General features: G+C 39.0%; 1 long non-coding RNA gene across 1 annotated transcript in view; it reads left to right on the top strand.

The window, feature by feature from the left end:
• LOC109388490 (uncharacterized) overlaps positions 1–12605 on the top strand; it is a 249315-nt gene extending 236710 nt beyond the window's left edge. Inside the window, exons 3-4 of the long non-coding RNA XR_002125222.1 lie at positions 11722–11828; positions 12540–12605. This is a non-coding gene — a long non-coding RNA (uncharacterized LOC109388490). The remainder of the gene's footprint in view (positions 1–11721; positions 11829–12539) is intronic.
• Positions 12606–18958: the final 6353 nt, after the last annotated feature.

Here is an 18958-nt window from a genome sequence, read left to right as displayed (position 1 = left end):
TATATACTATATAAAGACCTCTCTATACTTTATAAAGGCCTTTTACATATTTTAGCAATTTATTTCTCAACAGAGTGCTATGATGTAGCCAGTGTTTTCTCCAAGCTACTTCTGACAAAGAAATGAAGATTTGAAGAGGCCAAAATAACTTGCCTCAGATCATGTAGGTAATAAATGAGGAAGCCAAGATTTGGACCCAAGTGCGCCTGGCATTGAAAGCAGTGCCCTGTCTCCCGTGCTACAGCACCACCCTTGGAACTCTGGTCAAGATGGCTGCTGGCTGAAGGTGAGAGGTAATTTGAGAATCTCACAGCCAAACATTTATGGAGTCACATGTGAGAACATGTTCTATTATCAGGGGTCTCTATGTTGCCAGACCTCCTTTTGGTTCCTTGAAGGGCTGCATTTCAGTTTTGGAACCTTCTGTCTAAGGGATGTAGACGCACTGGGTGGAGTTAGAATTGAATGAAATGATTAATCAGATGAAGAAAATAACTTCTGAGAAATGATGAAAAGATTGCAACTCAGTGATGACTAAAGAGGACATCAGCCTATAAATATTTCAGGCGTGCAAACAGCAGGAAAAAGGGACTGTTTTTTTTTCTGGAATGTAGAGGAACTGCATGAAGGGACAGGCAAAAATAGAGTTCCTGAATCTGTTCTTAACTACATGATGTTGGTGGCTTATTATAACTTTGTGTCTAAATATTTTCATCTCACAGGAATGAGTTATGATTGAATGAAAAACTGAAAAACAGGTATTATCCCTGTAAAAAGGCATCAACATCCACAGAACATATTTCTTCATCCTTTTATTTGTTTATTTGATAAACGTTTATGAGTCTTGTACTTCGTAAGAGGGGGATTTTTAGCCAAAGTATCAGTATCCATTTTTTTGTTTTTTTGCTGGTTCATATTTTATTTTCTCAGCAGCATGAAATTTTTTTTATAACCATGTTTAAATGTTACAGGATAAAGGAAAGTTATCTTAATATAGCATTTTGGGTTAATTGAGTTTTTTCCAATTACAGTTGACATATATTAGTTTCAGGTGTACAACATAATAATTAAACATTTATATAACTTATGAGGTGATCACCCTAATATGGTGTCCATTTTGAGTATTTTTATTTTACAATGAAACCTTTTTTTTTTTCCAATAGGACAACTATTAGCAGTTCCTCCACAATAGTTGTCTATCTGAAATCAGAATTACTCATACACTGAAACATATTAGCTATTATAATGTTCTGGAGTCTTAAAGGCATCTGGAGAGAAAGGGTCATGCTGGTACCAAGGGTCCCTGTTGCCTGAATAATGCTACACTCTGAAGAATGGGGAGGCTTAAATTTCAAACACAGGCTAGCCATTTCCTTGCACTGGCCACAATGTACGGTTATCTGCACATTTGTTAGTGAAATGAGAGAATGCGGCTGCTTGATAACACAAGGTCAACTGTCTGATACATTGGGTGCATTATCTTCCCATATACAGTATGAAAATTGTATCAGGCTGCAAAGTCGGAGGGCCTCAGTTTATCAGCTACATCTGGGCTGCTTCCAAAAAAAGCTAAAGCTGCTGAAGGAAAGGCCTCTTCAAAAGTGCACACCTGTCCTTTTCAGACATGTTTGAAGTATCATATTCTTTTTCTGGTGTTTTTGGCCCTCCGCCCTTGCATCTCTAGCATGGCTGGGAGGCCATTCTGTGGACTGAAGGTTAAGGAAAACCCCAAGTGAATGTGTCATCTTAATGGGCTTTGAATGAACTCCCAAATGACAATTTTTTTCCCCACAGTGTTGCTTATAAAAATTACACCTGCAAAAATGGGATTGAGTCCAGTGAAGAAGGACATAAAATTTTGCCTGAATATGTGAAAAATGAGCGGGGTGTTTTCTGTATCCCTGCAGGCTCTGGCAGTCTAGTGTGTAAATGAGCATTGTTTCCTGTGCACTATCTTTGAGTTGAAAATGAGTTACACACTCATAAAATGAATGGTACTATGTTCTTTTGTCTAGCTCTGTATGTATTTGTGGTTACTGAAATTTGTCTTAATGGGACCCTTGATTGTTTCCCTTTTTGAAGCAAGTTATTAGAATTTATTTTTAATCTGGAATAGGATTCATTTAAATATATTGTCCTCAGTTCATAACTTAACCCACAGCCAATATATACAATTACAGGAATTTTCTATGGGGGAAAACCCTTTTAGGCTCATGCAGTCATCTAGAGGCATAGGTTGTTTCCCAGCTGTTTCAATTTGTTTGCTTTGAAAATAGTAGTAAGTATAATGTGTTGAGTGTCTACTCTGTACCAGCTACTGTGCTATGTGGTTTTTATAGATTTTTTTCTAATCCATGCAACACACATAAAATGCAGTTATCAATAGCCCTTTTTTAGTGGAAAAGGTGAAAACAAGGGTCAAAGAGACTAAGTAACTTGCTGGAAGTCAGAGCCGTTCAGTGAATTAACTTGGATTTATACCCATTGCTGTCTAACTTCAGGGTCTGGACTTCCTCCATTATGAAACTCTGCCTCTTTGAAAAGGTCATTGAATAACAAATTTGCTTCCATTCTTATTCAAAAGAGGAAGATCATAAAGTAAAAAGATTAAGAATTCTCCCCACCCCCAATTTTTATAAGAATTATTTTGCAGATTAGAAAAAGTTTCTGGACTTTTCTGGATGTGCAAAGAGGCTTGGGTACACTTGGGTACTGCAATAGCCCCATGATTAAGGGAACTGGTTCTAGTCTTGGTTTATCCAGCTCTGCATGGTCTTGACCTTGAGATTCCAAGGTCCCAGATATCTGCAAGTATTCTATGGTATACACATATGAATTCTTGCCCAATTCCTGTGTTCTTGGAGAGATGGAGGAATAGTGCATGGATCAGATTTTGATGTAGGCTTGCATAAGAATTTTCAGACTGCTGAAAGATGAGGAAAAGACACCAGAGCAGTAAATTTAATGGGGAAAAAAAAAGAGCTTATCGAACAGAAACATCTGAAAAAGTGTCAGCAAAAGCTGTGGTATCTAAAATTATTGCTGGACTACTATCTACAATTATAAACCATTATTTCAGAAAATCCTGCAACACTACTAGCATGGTAGGGCCAGAACTAAGAGTGACACAGGTTCAGTTTATAAGAGCAATTTCAGGCACTTTTCCTTTATTTTTTGTTGACAACCAGAGGAGGACACACTTTTAAAGAGATTACCATTTAAGTTCCAGGTTTTCACTCCCTATTATTTTGTCCTTTCCTTTGGCTTCATTAGTTCTGTTTTCATGTTCACACGAGTCCATGTGGTGTCACCGACTGTGGGGCTAATGCCAGATTGTCTAATTATTGAAAAGCAGCATCTCCAGTCCAAGTGTATCACACAGCTCTGATTTTGGTTTGTTATGTACATGGACTTGGATTCTAGACATTTTTCTTAACAAATTATAGATATCAACTCTTCCACCCCACTTTCCCACCCCCCACCCCCCAAAAAAAGTCACATTTAACAATGAAGGCAAATTTTTAAAGAAAGTTGTTCATTGCCATGAAGTAATCTATGCCTGATGTGTAGATGACTAGCAATTTGGCTTCTTCACTCCTCTTTATTCTTCCAGGTGCAAATTGGACAGAACTTCCCTTTACCTGCTTTTCTATTTTTACCACTTGGTGTTCATTCACTTCCTCTAGCTACCATATCTGATTGAGGAGCAGACGCCAGGCCGGTACAGCAAGCTGATGCAACGGACAGTCTCTGCTCACCAGGAAACCAGTGAATTCCTTTCGTAACTGTCAGACAGAGGAAAGGGCAGGGTTGTGCTCAGCCAGTCCTAGTGCATTCCTACCCAGCTGGCCACACCTTCCTCGTGGATGAAGGCCTATCCTCTTTCTCATCTGCTGCATCAACATTTCCAACAAAGGCACTTCTAAAGAAAGACACCTGTGTCACCTTCAGCAGCTACTCCAGCCTTCTCTGGTTTTTCCCTTCCCTGGTTTGCCTGGCATGTTTTGCCAGTTTCCACTCTCAATGAACACCTACTTGATCACTTTGTATCAGTTATAATGCATTTAGTCACTGATATCAGAAAACACGATTCAAACTGGCTTAAGCCATAAAGAAGATTTACTGGCTCACATAACTGGAAGTCCAGAAATATGTCATTGTCAGCACTGGTTTGACTTAGGAGCACAATTGCATCACCAAGGGTCTGGTTTCTTTCCTTTTCTCTAATATTCCTTGGTATCAGCTTCATGCTAAGACTGCTGTGCTGGTCCCAACATGACTGACGAAAATGCTCAGGTTTATATACTTTCACTTCCTGAAGAATAAATTGTGATTTAGTCCAAAGCCCAGCAAACCCTCCCCTGCTTGCCCACACGTGTATCTGGGGATAGGTGGTAGGAAGACTACACTGATTTTCTTAGGCCCTCAGGAGATGCCCTTTCTTTGTAGTCAGAGTTGGACTCAAAAGCCCCAAAGCTCATGGGCTGCTCCCCATGACCAAAATATGGGTAACAGGAGGGTCCTGGGTGCTGGAGAGGCCACCTCCAGGTCCATTTTATCAGTCAAGTACAATCCTTTGTCTACCCTGCCCTGCAGGTTCAAAACCCTCCATATCCAGGATTAATTTCAATCCTGTCTGGATATATAAGATCTGTCTTTATATTCAGGTTGGGTCTACTTAAAAGTGGTTTGATTTCTGTGGCCTAATACCGATGCTTATACTATCTACTTCCTGGTAACCCTCATGTTTCATGTGCATATCTTAATCTCCTAGACTTCTCCACAATAGGACTGTGATTACCGGGATCTCTTAGAGGTCCTGGGAACAGAGTTTAAAATACAAGATTCAGTTCTTGATTTAAAAGAACACAATTTTTAAAAATCCACTGTTTTCTGGGAATGGTAACAAATCACAGTGGGCTGACAAAGGTGTGTGTAGGAGCCAACTCATACTGGCTCATTGAAAGTTGATTATTCAATTTTCAAGGACTTTGTGAGCTAATTGCTAAGCATAGTCATTATTAAAACTTAAAGCATATAAAGTTAAAATTTTAAAAATGTTTAAAATAAAGTTAATAAATAATCCAAACTCATCATTTCCCAATTATTTTACTACATTTACCATTATCTATGCTCTTGAAGCAATTTCTATGTATTGTACATGTATCATATTGTACATACTATACTATATTATATCCACATGTATACTACATACATACTGTATTATACTATACAGTGGTGTGCTAATGTACACTCTCCCCAACTCTGCATTCAGTGACACCATGATGGTAGCTTAAAATTGGCCATTATGGGAATACTGATATCATAGAAATTGGCAAACACTATAAATCAGGGCTTTTTTTAGTTATTCAACATTTACCAGAACACTATTGGTTGCTTTTCCAAATGTAAAGCAAGAATGATAACAGTATTTATATTATTAGCTTGGTACAAAGTTACGATGATGTAATTCATATAAAGAATCAAGCTTACAGTAAACCTGTTGATGAATCTTGGCTATGACTATCTCCTTCCCTGCCTTGTTAATAAGAGTATATTTAACATCATATGATCTTTAAGCACTGACTCAGGGTGATCGTTAGGAGCACGCAGTAATATCACACTGCGAGGCTGGTATAGTTATAGGAAGATATAAAGCCCTGTGGGATGTGAGACAGAACGACCTTATCATCTGGCTCCTGTGTGACAAATGGGCCCCACCCTCCAGCCCACGGACTCTGGTCCTGGCACCACATTAACTCCCTCAGGGGTTTGTGCTGAGCCTTCATCTGCGTCCACCTTCCTCTCCTCTTTTCCTCTTGCATCTTCCACTTCCTACACTTGCCAGAGGTACCCTGTGCCTTGGTCTTCAAAGGCCATTGAGGGACCACCCTGGCGTAACTTTGTCTTTCATTTTACCTTCCCGGGAGTCAGCTGCTACCGCTCTGCTATCAATGTGGTTGCCACTTTATATTATGCTGACACAATTGATCTCTGCCACACCGACACTGTGCCTGCTTTTTATCTCTGCAATTTCCTTTTCTCTGCTTCCTTGTTCTCTCAACGATTTGGTCCCCTGTTGACACCTCTTGGTTTTGGCGCAAAACATTTTGAGAAGCTAGTAGCCATTCTCCTCCTTGGTAGTTGATTCATTTGAAAAACTAGGAATCCCCTACTCTACACAGCACATGTACTTGATACATATCCATATGGAAAAATTACTTTGTACAAAGTTCTAGAAAAAAGTTAGAAGTATAGAGGAGTAGGAGCTATAGAAGAAAGAGAAAAGATGGCACATCTCACAAGCAGGTGGGAAGGGGAAGGCATGAAAGGTCAATGCCCCCTTATTTGTGGTTTTGGAAACTTTCTGGAATGCTTGGCAGTACTGATGCACAGATAACTGGATTTTTTGTTCACATAATGCCTTATGTGTCCCTAACAATTGTTTCTTGAACGTCTTATTTCTCTAACTGTGTTGGATTGTAATTTCATTAAGGTCAGAGGTATTTCTTCACCCAACCCCATCTCACTTCTAATGAACACACATGTACTTAAAGGTGGCTTGTGGATAAAAAAAGTTTGCAACAAATCTCTGTTGCATGAAAGAATGAATAATTAATTCACATATTCTAACTTGATTTGAAGATGACATAGCATCTATTGAGGAAAAATATATTTGTTTAGAGAGTCATAGAAATGTGACCTTAAGAGTCATTTGGTCTAATGGTTCCCAAATCTGGCTATATATCAGATTAAATGGGGGTGTATTGGAGCAGGGTAACTTTAGAATGTGGTCTCCTAGTCTCTACCCCAAACCAACAGAATGAGAATCTGTGTTTTTTGTGATGGTGTCTGCTGGGTTGCCAGGTTTTGGACCCACAGATGAAGTTTAACTTCACCTAGAGTCTGAAAACCCCTGTTCCTCCTCCATAAGATTGTAATAGTAACACTTTTGCAAACATCAGGTTTGCAGTCTGGCTGTCCCTGAGGCTCCAGGCTTCAGGAGTCATCCTTGCTGTTAGTGGCCAAGTGAAATGACGTGCGCGCCCTCCTTACATCTCTGAGGTGCCTGAGGGGAGACTTGGCCTTGACTGAGACTTTCCATGGGGAGCCTTTGTCTCCAAACCCTCCAGACTCTGTCCTTCCAGCTTGCGGTGCAATCCTCCTTTCTCCCCACTCTGCCCCTCATTCTGCCTCTCAGTGCTAATAAAAACCATTGCATAGGATGTTTATTAAAGTCGGGGGGTATTTATCCAACAAATATGTATTGATAATCATTCTGTGCCAGGAACTGTGCTGAGAATGGAATGGAAGGCAGCCACCCCACAATAAAAGAAAATGATAAAAATAAAACAATAAAACAAACAGATATGATCTCTACCTTCATGAAGCATAGTCAGTTGGGCGACTTCTCCAACTAGCCCCCAATCATCCAGACAATACCCAGCAAGCCCAACCTTGTCCACCAAAATGATGCATAAAATTCCAAGATCATTTTTTATCTAAACAAGGATAAACCATGCCTCTCCTCAAGAAGGCAAAAACCTCTTAAATTCTGTTTATTTTAATAAAATTTCCCTTCCTAGTATACCCACTTTATAGAGTTGCTATAGTGACAAGACAAATATCTAAAATGCATGGCCTATCACTTTGGGTCCTAAAATGACAATAAAATCATTTGCCACCTAATCATATCATAGATTACCCTAAATCAACAAGAAACATAATAAAGAGAGGCAAAACCTCTATCTTCAATAAAAGTAAGAGACAGCTATGACCCTGAACCACAATATATAAAAGCATAAAGCAGATGGAAGAGTGATGGCACTGTACCTGATTCACTTTGAACATCTGCATTCAGGTAGGTAATGACGCCACAGTCCTTCCCTAAGGTATGGTTCTGTATTTTATTTACATCAGTGAAGCTGAAGGACCCATTGAAATGGCTTTTTCAGAACAAGAATGAGTCTGTTCAGATATAATTCTCTTGCCTATCTAGTGGCAACCCTTCAAAATCTCTAAAAAAAAAAAAAAAAAAATTAGAGTTAGTCTCTAAAAACAAAGACCCCGGGCAGGCCGAGTGGCTCAGTTGGTTAAGAGCTCACTCAAGAGTTTGAGCTCTGAGCAACAGTGGTTCGATGCCCGGCCCGAGCTGAGTTGCCACTGAGCCGCCAAAAGGTGGCAGGATGGCTCAGCTAAAAAAAAAACAAAGACCCCATCTTTTCTAAATATAGCAGATAATGCCAACTGTAGAATGAGTCTAGAAGGTCATAACCTATTCTTTGGTTTATCTTTTCCTATGTGAATGGAGTGCTTCCTGTCATCAAATATATCATCCACAGACCTTCAAATTGTACATATACATGTTAACCTTTTGGTTTAAGTACAACAGAATTCAAGGGGAGCATGGCTTTGAAAACCCCAAGATTCTGCCTGACTTTCTCCTCATTGGTACCATTGGGTATTGCTTTGAGCCCAGTTGTGTACTTTCGTGGGGCTTCTCACAGAGCCCACACCATGGTGGCAGAAGTGCTAAGCTGGCTCAGTCTACAGGACGTTTGGGAGTTTTCTTTATTAAGGGGGTTCAATTGGTCTTCCCCGGGGTAGTGCAAGTCAGGACAAGATGTTCTTACTCTGACATAAGGAAAATTGACACAGGAAGATGAATGACAAGTGGTTCTACCTCCTCAACCTTCAAACCAGTGCTTTCTATAAAACAGATTAAAAAGAGCACATGTCCTGGTATTCAAAACAGGGAGATCCAGAGTTAGCTCTTCTTTTTCTCTGTTTCTATATTAATAGTAATAAAACAAGTTGAGGAATAGTTTTTCCCTCACAGAGTTCCCTCTTGCACAATAAGCATTTAAGTGAAATCCTCTCTGATCTGTATTAAGCCTCTCTGACCACCGTCAGAGGGAGTTTCACGTGGGAACATGTGCGGAATATTTGATAACGAACTGTGATTTGCTGTGGTTTGCATATCCAAGAAAAAAAGTTTAGCCTTTGCACTCTGGGAGTTGACTGGCCTAATTATTCTGTTTCGACCTTTCACATAAGAAAACAATTTACTCCTCTTTCAACCCCACTTATGGTTAATGGAACAAATGAGAAAAGGAGAGATTGCAGAAAAAAAGCTGAAATAATTACATTGGGGTATAAGCTTCAGTTAACACTTTGGACTAATTAAAGGAGAAGACTAATGAGAAAAAATTCTGAGTAAGGACCATTTTGAAAGAAATGTAACCTTATTTCCAGACATGAATAATTACCACCAATCATGGTTAGAAAACAGGCAGAGGTCATGGCAGGCCTGCTCTGAGGAACAGGGGAGGCTGTTTCCGAATCTGCACATTGCTTGAAGATGCCGTTGCTGAAGTAGTTGTACAACTTTGTATCATTAAAGGGATAAAACTTCCCTTTCCAAAAACAGGAATATCAATATGGACTCTCTTTGTGGTACCCAGAAGTCAGCTTCTCCATTTCATTCATTTATTCATTTTACAAATATTTGTTGAGAGCCTTCTGTGTGTCAGGCACTGTTCTTGGCCACAGAGATTTAGCACTGAATGATAAAGGAAAAACTCCATTCCTTGTGGATCTTCGGAGAAACAGGAAATAAATAATTACAAGTTATAGTATGTCAGATGTGTTGAGTGACTGAGTGGAAGAGGTGAAAGGAATTGAGTAGGAGGATAAAAAGGAATGATGGGAAGGGTAGAGAGAGGTCAAGATTGCAGTTTTAAACAGGAGGGTCCAGATAGGCCTCTTTGACAAGGTGATATCTGAGCAAAATCTCTAGCCATTGGGCAGCCTGAAACATGCTGAGAAGGTTAACTCCTTAAATAATAACCACCTAAATACTGCATGGTGTGAGAACTGCTTGGCCTGTCTGAAGTTACAGATTTCATTCCCAGTCAAAATCATTAGTCAAAAGCAATCTAAATTAACTGAGAATGCAATTGTCTCCTGAGAGTGAAGCATTGTTTAACCATGGAAATATTTAGGATTAGTATAAAAATGTTTAAAATAACCATAGTACTAATCCTGTTAGTGTAGGAATTTGTGCATAACTAGTATTTTATAGATTTGAAGAAATCTGGTATCTTAGAAAATGACCTTTTAATTTTAGTTTCAAATGTGTAATTGAATAATTGATTTTGGTGAATATTGCTAAGGTTACAGAGAGTACTAGAATATTAAGAGGACTCAAGTTTCATCATATTCATAAAGTTAATTTGATTTATCTGAATTCCTTAAGTGTTTGGAAGGGTTTATCAATCAGACATTTTTAACTGAAAAAGAAATGGAATATATTAAATTTATAAATGATGTTTATAATATTTCAAGGTGTTTAGCTTACCAAGTTTATAAGTGGAAATTAATCTGTATTATTCAAATCCCCTTAACAAACGGTCATAAATATTAGCTAGATTTTTTTAATAGAATAATAAGATGAACCTAAAAGTTCACAGAAGAATTAGGTTTCAGCATCTGTTACTTTAATAAAAGAGTCTTAATAAAACTTTCTGAAAATCTTTTCTGCTCTTAAAACTACCTCTAAATGTACAGGACTTCTAACAGTTATCAGCAATTGTTTATGGTAAGGTTTCTAGAACTCCAGGTCTTTGCCTCTTTCCTTCCACTGCTGATTTTTCCACTCACACCTTCATTGGCAGTGTGTATTTTAATGAAATGACTATTTAGGAAAAAAAAAAATTTCTTTTGGCATCCTGACAAAACTCTAGGCCATGCCTGGGAGAGGGTCGCAGCAGCATGCACACTATTTTTTCCTACCATTGGGTGGCTTTCCTTTGGTAAAAATTGTTCTTGAATACTGGAATGTAGCCCAGGCAGAATTAATTTTCAAGATTACAAGTTATGCACATCTCTTCTGGAACAATTACTTTTTCATTATACATGCCATTTCCTAAAAAGTATCATTTTATAGCAAGAAATGTACCTTGTGTGATAAAGAGTAGTGTGCTCCAGCTTGTGTCAAACTAATGAGATATCAATTAAAGGGTAGTATTTATTCATCTGAATTAATTGAATAACTATGTTGCTCCACTGGGAGAGGTTCTTAAACAGTCTTGAACATTACATTATAATCTACATTTGTTTTTTCATGTGTTTTAAAGCTACTTATAAATATAATAAATTCCTTTTCTGTATCCGTCTGACTCCATAGCTATGTTTTGGTCAAATTTCTGAGCTTTAAGACATGACTTGAAGAATGGGAACAGGCCCTAGAGTTGTTTGTTTGTTTGTTTATATATATTTATTTATTTATAAATATATTAAGCAAGAGAAGAATTATGAAAATCTAAAAAGATGATCTTAAGTTTTGCTTGAAGATTTATAAATTTAACTGTGAGGTTCATCTTCCTTATACAATTCTTCAATTCATGATTTTTGATGTGTTATAGATATCATGGCTGTGTGTTTTATGGTGTGTATGTGTGTCCTACCAGAAGCACATGTTTTTGTTAATAGCAGTGGAGGAAGTGGTAGAATTGGCAGCAAATGGAGAAAAGGCTACCTTAATGCATGCCAGTGATATAAAACTCAGGGGTACTATGTGTATAGGAGCTGTCAAATGCTGTCAAGAACTCGTGAGAGATTTTTTTTTTTAGAAAAAAAGTATTTGATGAAACAGGATACCTTTTGTAATTGGAGACAAAAACTTTGGCCTTTCATAAGTTTTGATCTTGTTTTTTTCAGGAGGGGTTCCTGGCACTGTTCACAATTTCACTTGAGGAGGGGGAATTTCTTCATCCAGCAGCCCATCTATCTCTGTTCCTGCCCTTGGCCTCCTCTCCCAGCCCACTGTGAGTTGTTTGCTTTCATACTTCCATGGAAACTTATGCCTGTCTCTGTTATGATATTTATTTATTTATTTATTTATTTATTTATTTATTTATTTATTTAATTTCATACTCATTAGGGTAGGATATTTTCCATAAAAATGAAAACTGAGCATATGACAGATTAAAAATATTATGGTGGATATAAAACAAAAACAGTAAACTGTAATGAAGTTAAGAGCATATGAAAAAAAGCCAGCATTTTTGCTAATGGTACATAATCTTATTTTTAAACACGCGCATTACACACACACACACACACACACACACATACACACACACACACACATACATATAAAAGACACAGTATTAAATATTTTGCACCTGAAATAACTTCAGTTTGTTACTCAATTCTTATTCAGCTCATTTAATAAAAAATAAAGAATTTTTGCAGATTAGCCTCACTATAAGGAGAATGATGATTTTTCAGTTATCTTTTGTTCAGATGTAGAGCTTCTTCCTTCGTATCCCCTTGAAGAAGGGGGAAGAGAATCAAGAAAATAAACTATTTCAAAGTGTACTCATTTGAGGGGTACAAGTTTAGGGCAAAATATGAGAAAGAGGAAGTAGGCACAGTAAAAAAGCTTTCTGGGAGAAAGAGTAAACGATGTAAAAGCCCTTAAGGGACAGAGGGTAAGGCAAGTATTGGAAACTGTAAGTCGTTTTAATTGACAGGAAGACACGCAGACTTGGAGACCAGGTGGTGCTTGAGAGAGAAGGCTAAGATCATGATGGTCCTGGTAAGTCCCACTTTCTACAGATTGCAATGGGGAGTCATTAAAGGGTTACAGAATGAAGGGACATGACCCGAATCCACTTTAGGAGGGACCCTTGGTTTCAGTGTGAGGGAGGCATTAAAGGAGGATGGGTCTGGAGGCAGACAGGCCAATTGCGAGGTTGCCACTGATTGTTTATGTGTTCACTGTCGGCAAGCTTTTCAAGGGGAGAGGACATTGCTCTGGACCGAATATTTGTGTCCCCCTAAAATTCATATGTTGAAACCTAATCCCCAATGTGATGTATTAGGAGGTGGGGCCTTTGGAAGTGAGTTAGATCAGGAGGGCAAAACCCTCATGAACGGGATTAGTACCTTTATAAAAGAGCTCACAAAGAGCTCCTCTGTCTCTTCTGCCATGTGAGGACACACGAAGACGACTGGCTGTGTCTGAACAGGAAGTGGGCTCTTACCAGACACTGAATCTTCTGGCACCTTGATCTTAGACTTTCCAGCTTCCAGAACTGTGAGAAATAAATTTTTGTGGTTCATAACCCACCCAGTCTATGATGCATTGTTGCAGCAGCCCAAAAGGACTAAGATAGACATCTTATTCGCCAGAATTGGGGAAACACTACACCCAAATTCCTTAACAGAGCAAAATTACAGATTCTTTTTATACCTCAATACAACTGAGACCTCTCTAAAAATTGCTTCATGGTCAGTGGAAGCTGGGAAAAGCTCCTGACACTCAGAGAGATGAGACCTTCTGACACTCAGCAGGGAGAAAAAGGTCATCCCTGTGGTCATAAGCTAGGAAACTTCAAAGAGGCTACTTGAAAAAGGCCTTATTGATAGATTGCATTATGAAAGGATTACAGTATGTATGCAGTAAAACTTTAAGGGGGTGTTTTGTTGATTATCACATTCTTTCTTGAGTTACTAAATAGCAGCACTGTCTTGTTATTGGAAGGGCTGACTTTTCTCATCAATAGCTAGTGCCTAGAACAATGCCTGGAATATGGTTGGTGCTCAAGCAATATTTGTTTATTTTTGTATGTGCCAGGCACTCTTGTAAGGACCAATTCTTATAACAACCCAGTTCAGATACTTCAAATATCCTGATTTTAAGGATGAGAAAACTGGCTAAAAAATCTTAAGGTACAAACTGAGATATGTCTGAGTACAAAGCCCATTATTTTGATTATTCTGTTATACTGCGTTTGTGGGACCTGTGGATTACTCAAGTGATAATATCCAGCACATAATTGAAAATGAGTGGCTAAAGTTCAAGGTAAAAATCTAGCACATGGATGTACATTTCACAATCATTTGTATTTAAATCACAATTGAAGGTAAAGGAGTGGAATAATATTATCTGGGCAGTGCCTTTCAAACCTTTTGTCTACAGTCAGAAATAGATTATTTAATAATGATCTAACACACACACACACACACACACAACACAACACACACACAGATGCATGTGCACATACGTCTCCTGTAATAATACCTTTCTTTATTAAATGTGATATAGTTTATTCTTTTCAACTGTATTTTCTTCTATGTGATTCTATTTCATTTAAAAAATGCTATTTACAGAGGCCAGCTGAGTGGTGCGTTGGTTAAGAGCTGGCTTGGGACACCAGCTCTGAGCAGCAGGGCCCGGGTTCGGATACCACATTAGGGCCAGTGACACTGCCCTCTACAGCTAAGATGGTGAACAACAGCTCAACCTGGAGCTGGGCTGCCATGAGTCGCCGCGGACAGCGTAGGCTGCAGCCCCTGCTGCAGTGGGTTGCCAGGGGCTACCATGTGTAGCCAGCAGCCAGAGTGAGCATCCAGCAGCCGCAGTGAGCGGCCATCCAGAAGCCGGTGACTGATCTGCCTCCCCCGGGAAGAGCGCAATGATGGTGCCAACTTGGGCCAGTGAAGCGGCATCTTCCACAACTGGACTGAAAAACAAAACGACAGCAACTTGTCTGTTCCCCTTCCCCCGATTCCACAGCACTGCTCCCCTCCTTCAATTCCCCAATAAAATATTTAAATAAATAAATAAAAATAAAAAATGCTGTTTACAATCCATTAGGCTCATTACATGACCCAGTCATAGGTTATGCTCTGTAATTTGAAAACCATGACCTTCAGTAATCTGTAGTGACGAAGCCACCCAACTGACCATATCTGGCATGGAGATGTGTCCTCTTGTCTTTGGGTGGCTATTTTTGGCCATGCAGATGTATTATGCTCAATCAAAATTTTACACATCACACTTTTTTTTTTAAAGATTTTATTGGGGAATTGGGGGAGCGAACAGTGTTGGGGAATCGGGGAACGGGAACAGACAAGTTGCTGTCCTTTTATTCTTCAGTCTAGTTGTGGAGAATGTTGCTTCACTGGCCCATGTTGGTATTGTGATCATTGCACTCTTCCCAGGTGAGGCAGATCGGTTGCCAGCCATTGGACGACCACTCACAGTAGCTTATGGCAGCCCACTGCAGCCTATTCCTTTGCCGGCAACTCACGGCAGCCCAGCTCCAGGTTGAGCTGTTATTCACCATCTTAGCTGTAGAGGGCGCAGTGTCACTGGCCCATGTGGGATCTGTACCAGGGCTCTGCTGCTCAGAGCTCAAGCTCCCAAGCCAACTCTTAACCAATGAGCCACTTGGCCGGCCCCTGCTCAAGCAAAATTTTAAATATTGGAAATTTTGTTTAAAAGTCTGGATTCCCAGATCCTTTTGATAAATTGAAATTTTTTGTGAATAGTCCTATTACCTATTGGCAGAGATTGACTAGAGCTGAGAAACTGTTCTTTCCTGGTTCCCCACAGACTTAGCCCCTTCTATTATCTCCCTGACACTGAATATCAGCTACCATTTAAGACTGTTGCTTGTGTTGTTTTCTTGTTTCCTTATAGGAGAAAAGGTAGTTCTTTACTGTATTAGTGAGTAAGGGAGCCACATTATTTTTCTCATACAACCTGCTTCATTTATTTATGTTATCTTCAGATCCCTGTAAGCACTTGGGTTTGTAACCTGTAGTATACAGTGTTAAAGGCAGAGAGCCAAGGGTGGAAGCCTGGGAAAGCCCACAATAGAAGAAAGAGGAAAAAGAGCCTGAGAAAGTTACCAAAAAGGAATAACCAAGAGTTAGGAGCAAACCCATAAGAACAGAATGTAAAGAAAATTGGGATCAAGAGCATCCAATTCAGGCTGTATGATCTTTTAAAAGTCAGAGGCATTTGTGGATTTAATTGGCAAAAGCTGCCAAAGAAGAGTCTGCTCTCTTTAGTTGATTCCTCTCTGTGTCTGATCCCCACTGTCAGGAAGAAATATATAAAGGATTTCTAGAGGGGAACATGTCTTCACAGGTCAGGACTTAGAGGATGAAGATACTCAGTGCAGTAGCCAGATATAATTTTAGTCGTGGTGTTTGTTGGATGGAACAAGGATGTGGCTTTCACATATGTCTTGCTATTTAGAGCCAAGATTCATGAGACAGAGGTGGTAATGGAAGCCCCTGTCTCCATATGGATTGGGACTGAGCACTCTAGCATAATTGTAGCCATCCATTGGAGTGTCTCAAATCACCTCCCACTCATGGGTCCAAGAGCCTGGCACAATCACTGAGGTCAGAAGTGTGGCATATTATTAAGCTTTGAGTCCATCCTAAGGGTGGCTAACCATCATGGCACATCATTGAGATGGGTATAGAAGATGAGTTGAAGTCCTAGGAATAAGACTTTGAGAGAATTTATGTTACATAAAGAAGTCCTTTACAATCAGCATTACTGAGGTTACTCCCTGTAGTGCCTGGAATAATAGAGCATTTGAAAAAAAATTGGGGGTCTTAAATTTCGATTGCATCACAAAAAAACAACAGAAATCACTTGGAAAGTAACAATTGGATATTGCCTTAGACAATTTGAAGGAGCTAAACTGAATAAGCTCTTCTGTAGTTTGCTAAAAAATATTAAACTCTTACCCCCAAACAAAAACAATTTTAAAAAGGATTTCCACCTTACCACTAATCTTTTTGTTTAATAGCAAAGGAAGAAGAAACAGAAAAGGCAGGCTGTTCTCCCTAAATGTCATTCTTGGAAGCAGAGAAGTGTTTACTTTTCTTTTGTTCTTTCAAATCCCAGGGGAGCAAAGCAGGCTGGAGCTCTTCTTTGCCTTTTCATCTGCCCGGAAATAACGCACAAAGGCAAGGCTTCTCTAAGCAGGGCAGAGATATTTGTGCTTTCTTTTTTTCTTTTCCCTGTTGAGCTGAGCCTTTAAAATATCTGCCCACTGTGCTTCTCTTGTAAGCACCATGACTTTGTGTTTATTCTTTATATAACCACATTTTCCATGTTTACCATATTAGCAAGTTAAAATGAATGCATTTTAAACTATTCACAAGTGGAAAGATTGTATTTCTTTGATTATGAATAAAATTAGAGCTGCTAAGGCACTCTAAGGGTAAATTTACATAGAATTCATATCCATGAAATACTCCATTTGTACATAGCTAGCCATAGCATGAACTAATCAAACCTCCAAGACCTTAGATTTTACAATGAATAAAATAATGATATTGATAATAAACATAATGAGAATTTTATTCCCTGCAGAAGTACTGTCAAGTATAGGACAAAATGGCCAACATGATCTATAGGACAAAAATGACTTATTGGTACTTATGAGACTAAAGAGGGCCACTTTTTTACCCCAAACTCATCAATCAAATCCCTCCTCCCCTCCGGAAGGAGATCAAGAGTATTTGAAGCATGAGGCCAAGAGGAAAAGAGGATATCCTTGAGCAGATCTAATAGGTCTGGTAGAGATCTAGTAGGGATGCTTGTATTCAGACAGGTTGGCAAGAGAAGATGAAATGAGAGAATGAGGTGCCATGCATGTTTGGAGCACATAGCAAGAAATAAATAAATGGTAGCTCATGGGATTAGGATAGATATGGCCTCCAATTGCAACAGAGTCTTGCTGTTTATATAACAATAACATTGATACTTCACATGTATTTTGCATACCATTTTTTTCTTTGAGGCAAATTCATGTATTGTCCAGTTTAATCCTCAGAAGAACTTGGTGAGGTAGGAATAGAAGGCTGTTATGATTTTATTAATATTCTCATTTTATAAGTAAGAAACGAAAGCTTAGAGACCCGCCCATAGTCACTCAGTGAGTGTGTGTGGCATCTGGATCTAGAGTCCAAACCTTCTGTGTCGGCTGTGAATGGGTGCTCACAAAGAGGGATCACATGGTTATAAACTCTTGGCCTTAACAATGGAGGTATATCTTTTCATCAGCCTTTCAAAGCTACCTATTGATACCTGAGATCATTAGGATTTTGTAAGGCTCTTTATATCTTATAGAATTAATTATAACCAATCTTGAGATTGTGGTCAACTTTCCATAACTATTCATTGACTTGGTAACCATTTTTTATAAGAGGAAATAGAAAATATTCACTATATAATTATTGAATAAATTGAAAGATCTTCCATGGGCATAGTGAAATCAATGTCTTTCCTGGTCATGTCCAATCATAAAATATAAAAAGCAACGATTTACTTTTCACATTTTATGATTTTACAGCAATAAGACCTAACCTTCTACCACAAAATTCCCAAAGGCAATAAATTATGTTCCCTCAACTTTCTGGCATGTGGCCACGATTGTTGATGCAAGCAAATTTAAGTAGGGAGAAAAAAGGAAGTAAGGCAACAGGGGCAGTGAGGGTTCAGTCTGATGGTGAGAGAGCAGCAACCAGCATCCAGCAGCACCCATTATGGGGGCAATGGTTGTAGGATGTCCAATGGCCAGCACTAGCAGGGCTGAGGGCAGCATCATCTGGGCAGACTGTTTCTTGGTATCACTAACATTGTTATCTTGACCCTCTAGCCTTGGTTCCTGACTATTTTCTAAGTCTGTTTCTCCATCTATCCTGCCTATTCTGTGAGCCACTTGATACCCTTCCAATGAATACCTTTTTTGCTTAAATTGACTGACGTCAGTTTCGGTGGCTTGCAAATAAAAAATCCCAATTGATGAGTTGTACAGGTGGGTTTATTTGTTCATATAACAAATATCTATGGACTGAGTAATATGTGCTAGTCACTGTCCTAGAGGTTAAGGATACAGCAGTGAATATGATAGCAAGATACTTGCCTTTAAGGAGATGAAATTTCAATTAGGAGTAAAAAGACAATAAATAAGAAAATGAATAAAATAATGTCAGCTAGTGATAAATGCTATGGAAAAAAACCACACACAAAAACCCCAAAGCAGGCCTATGGGAAAGTAACCAGGGAGCAGAGCTATTCCACTTTGGGTTGGGAGGTCAGAAGACCTCTCTGTAGAGATGATATTTGACCTGA

Source organism: Hipposideros armiger, unplaced genomic scaffold, assembly GCF_001890085.2.
Source record: "Hipposideros armiger isolate ML-2016 unplaced genomic scaffold, ASM189008v1 scaffold_199, whole genome shotgun sequence".
Taxonomy (NCBI): domain Eukaryota; kingdom Metazoa; phylum Chordata; class Mammalia; order Chiroptera; family Hipposideridae; genus Hipposideros; species Hipposideros armiger.
This window is presented reverse-complemented; position numbering and strand designations above follow the sequence as displayed.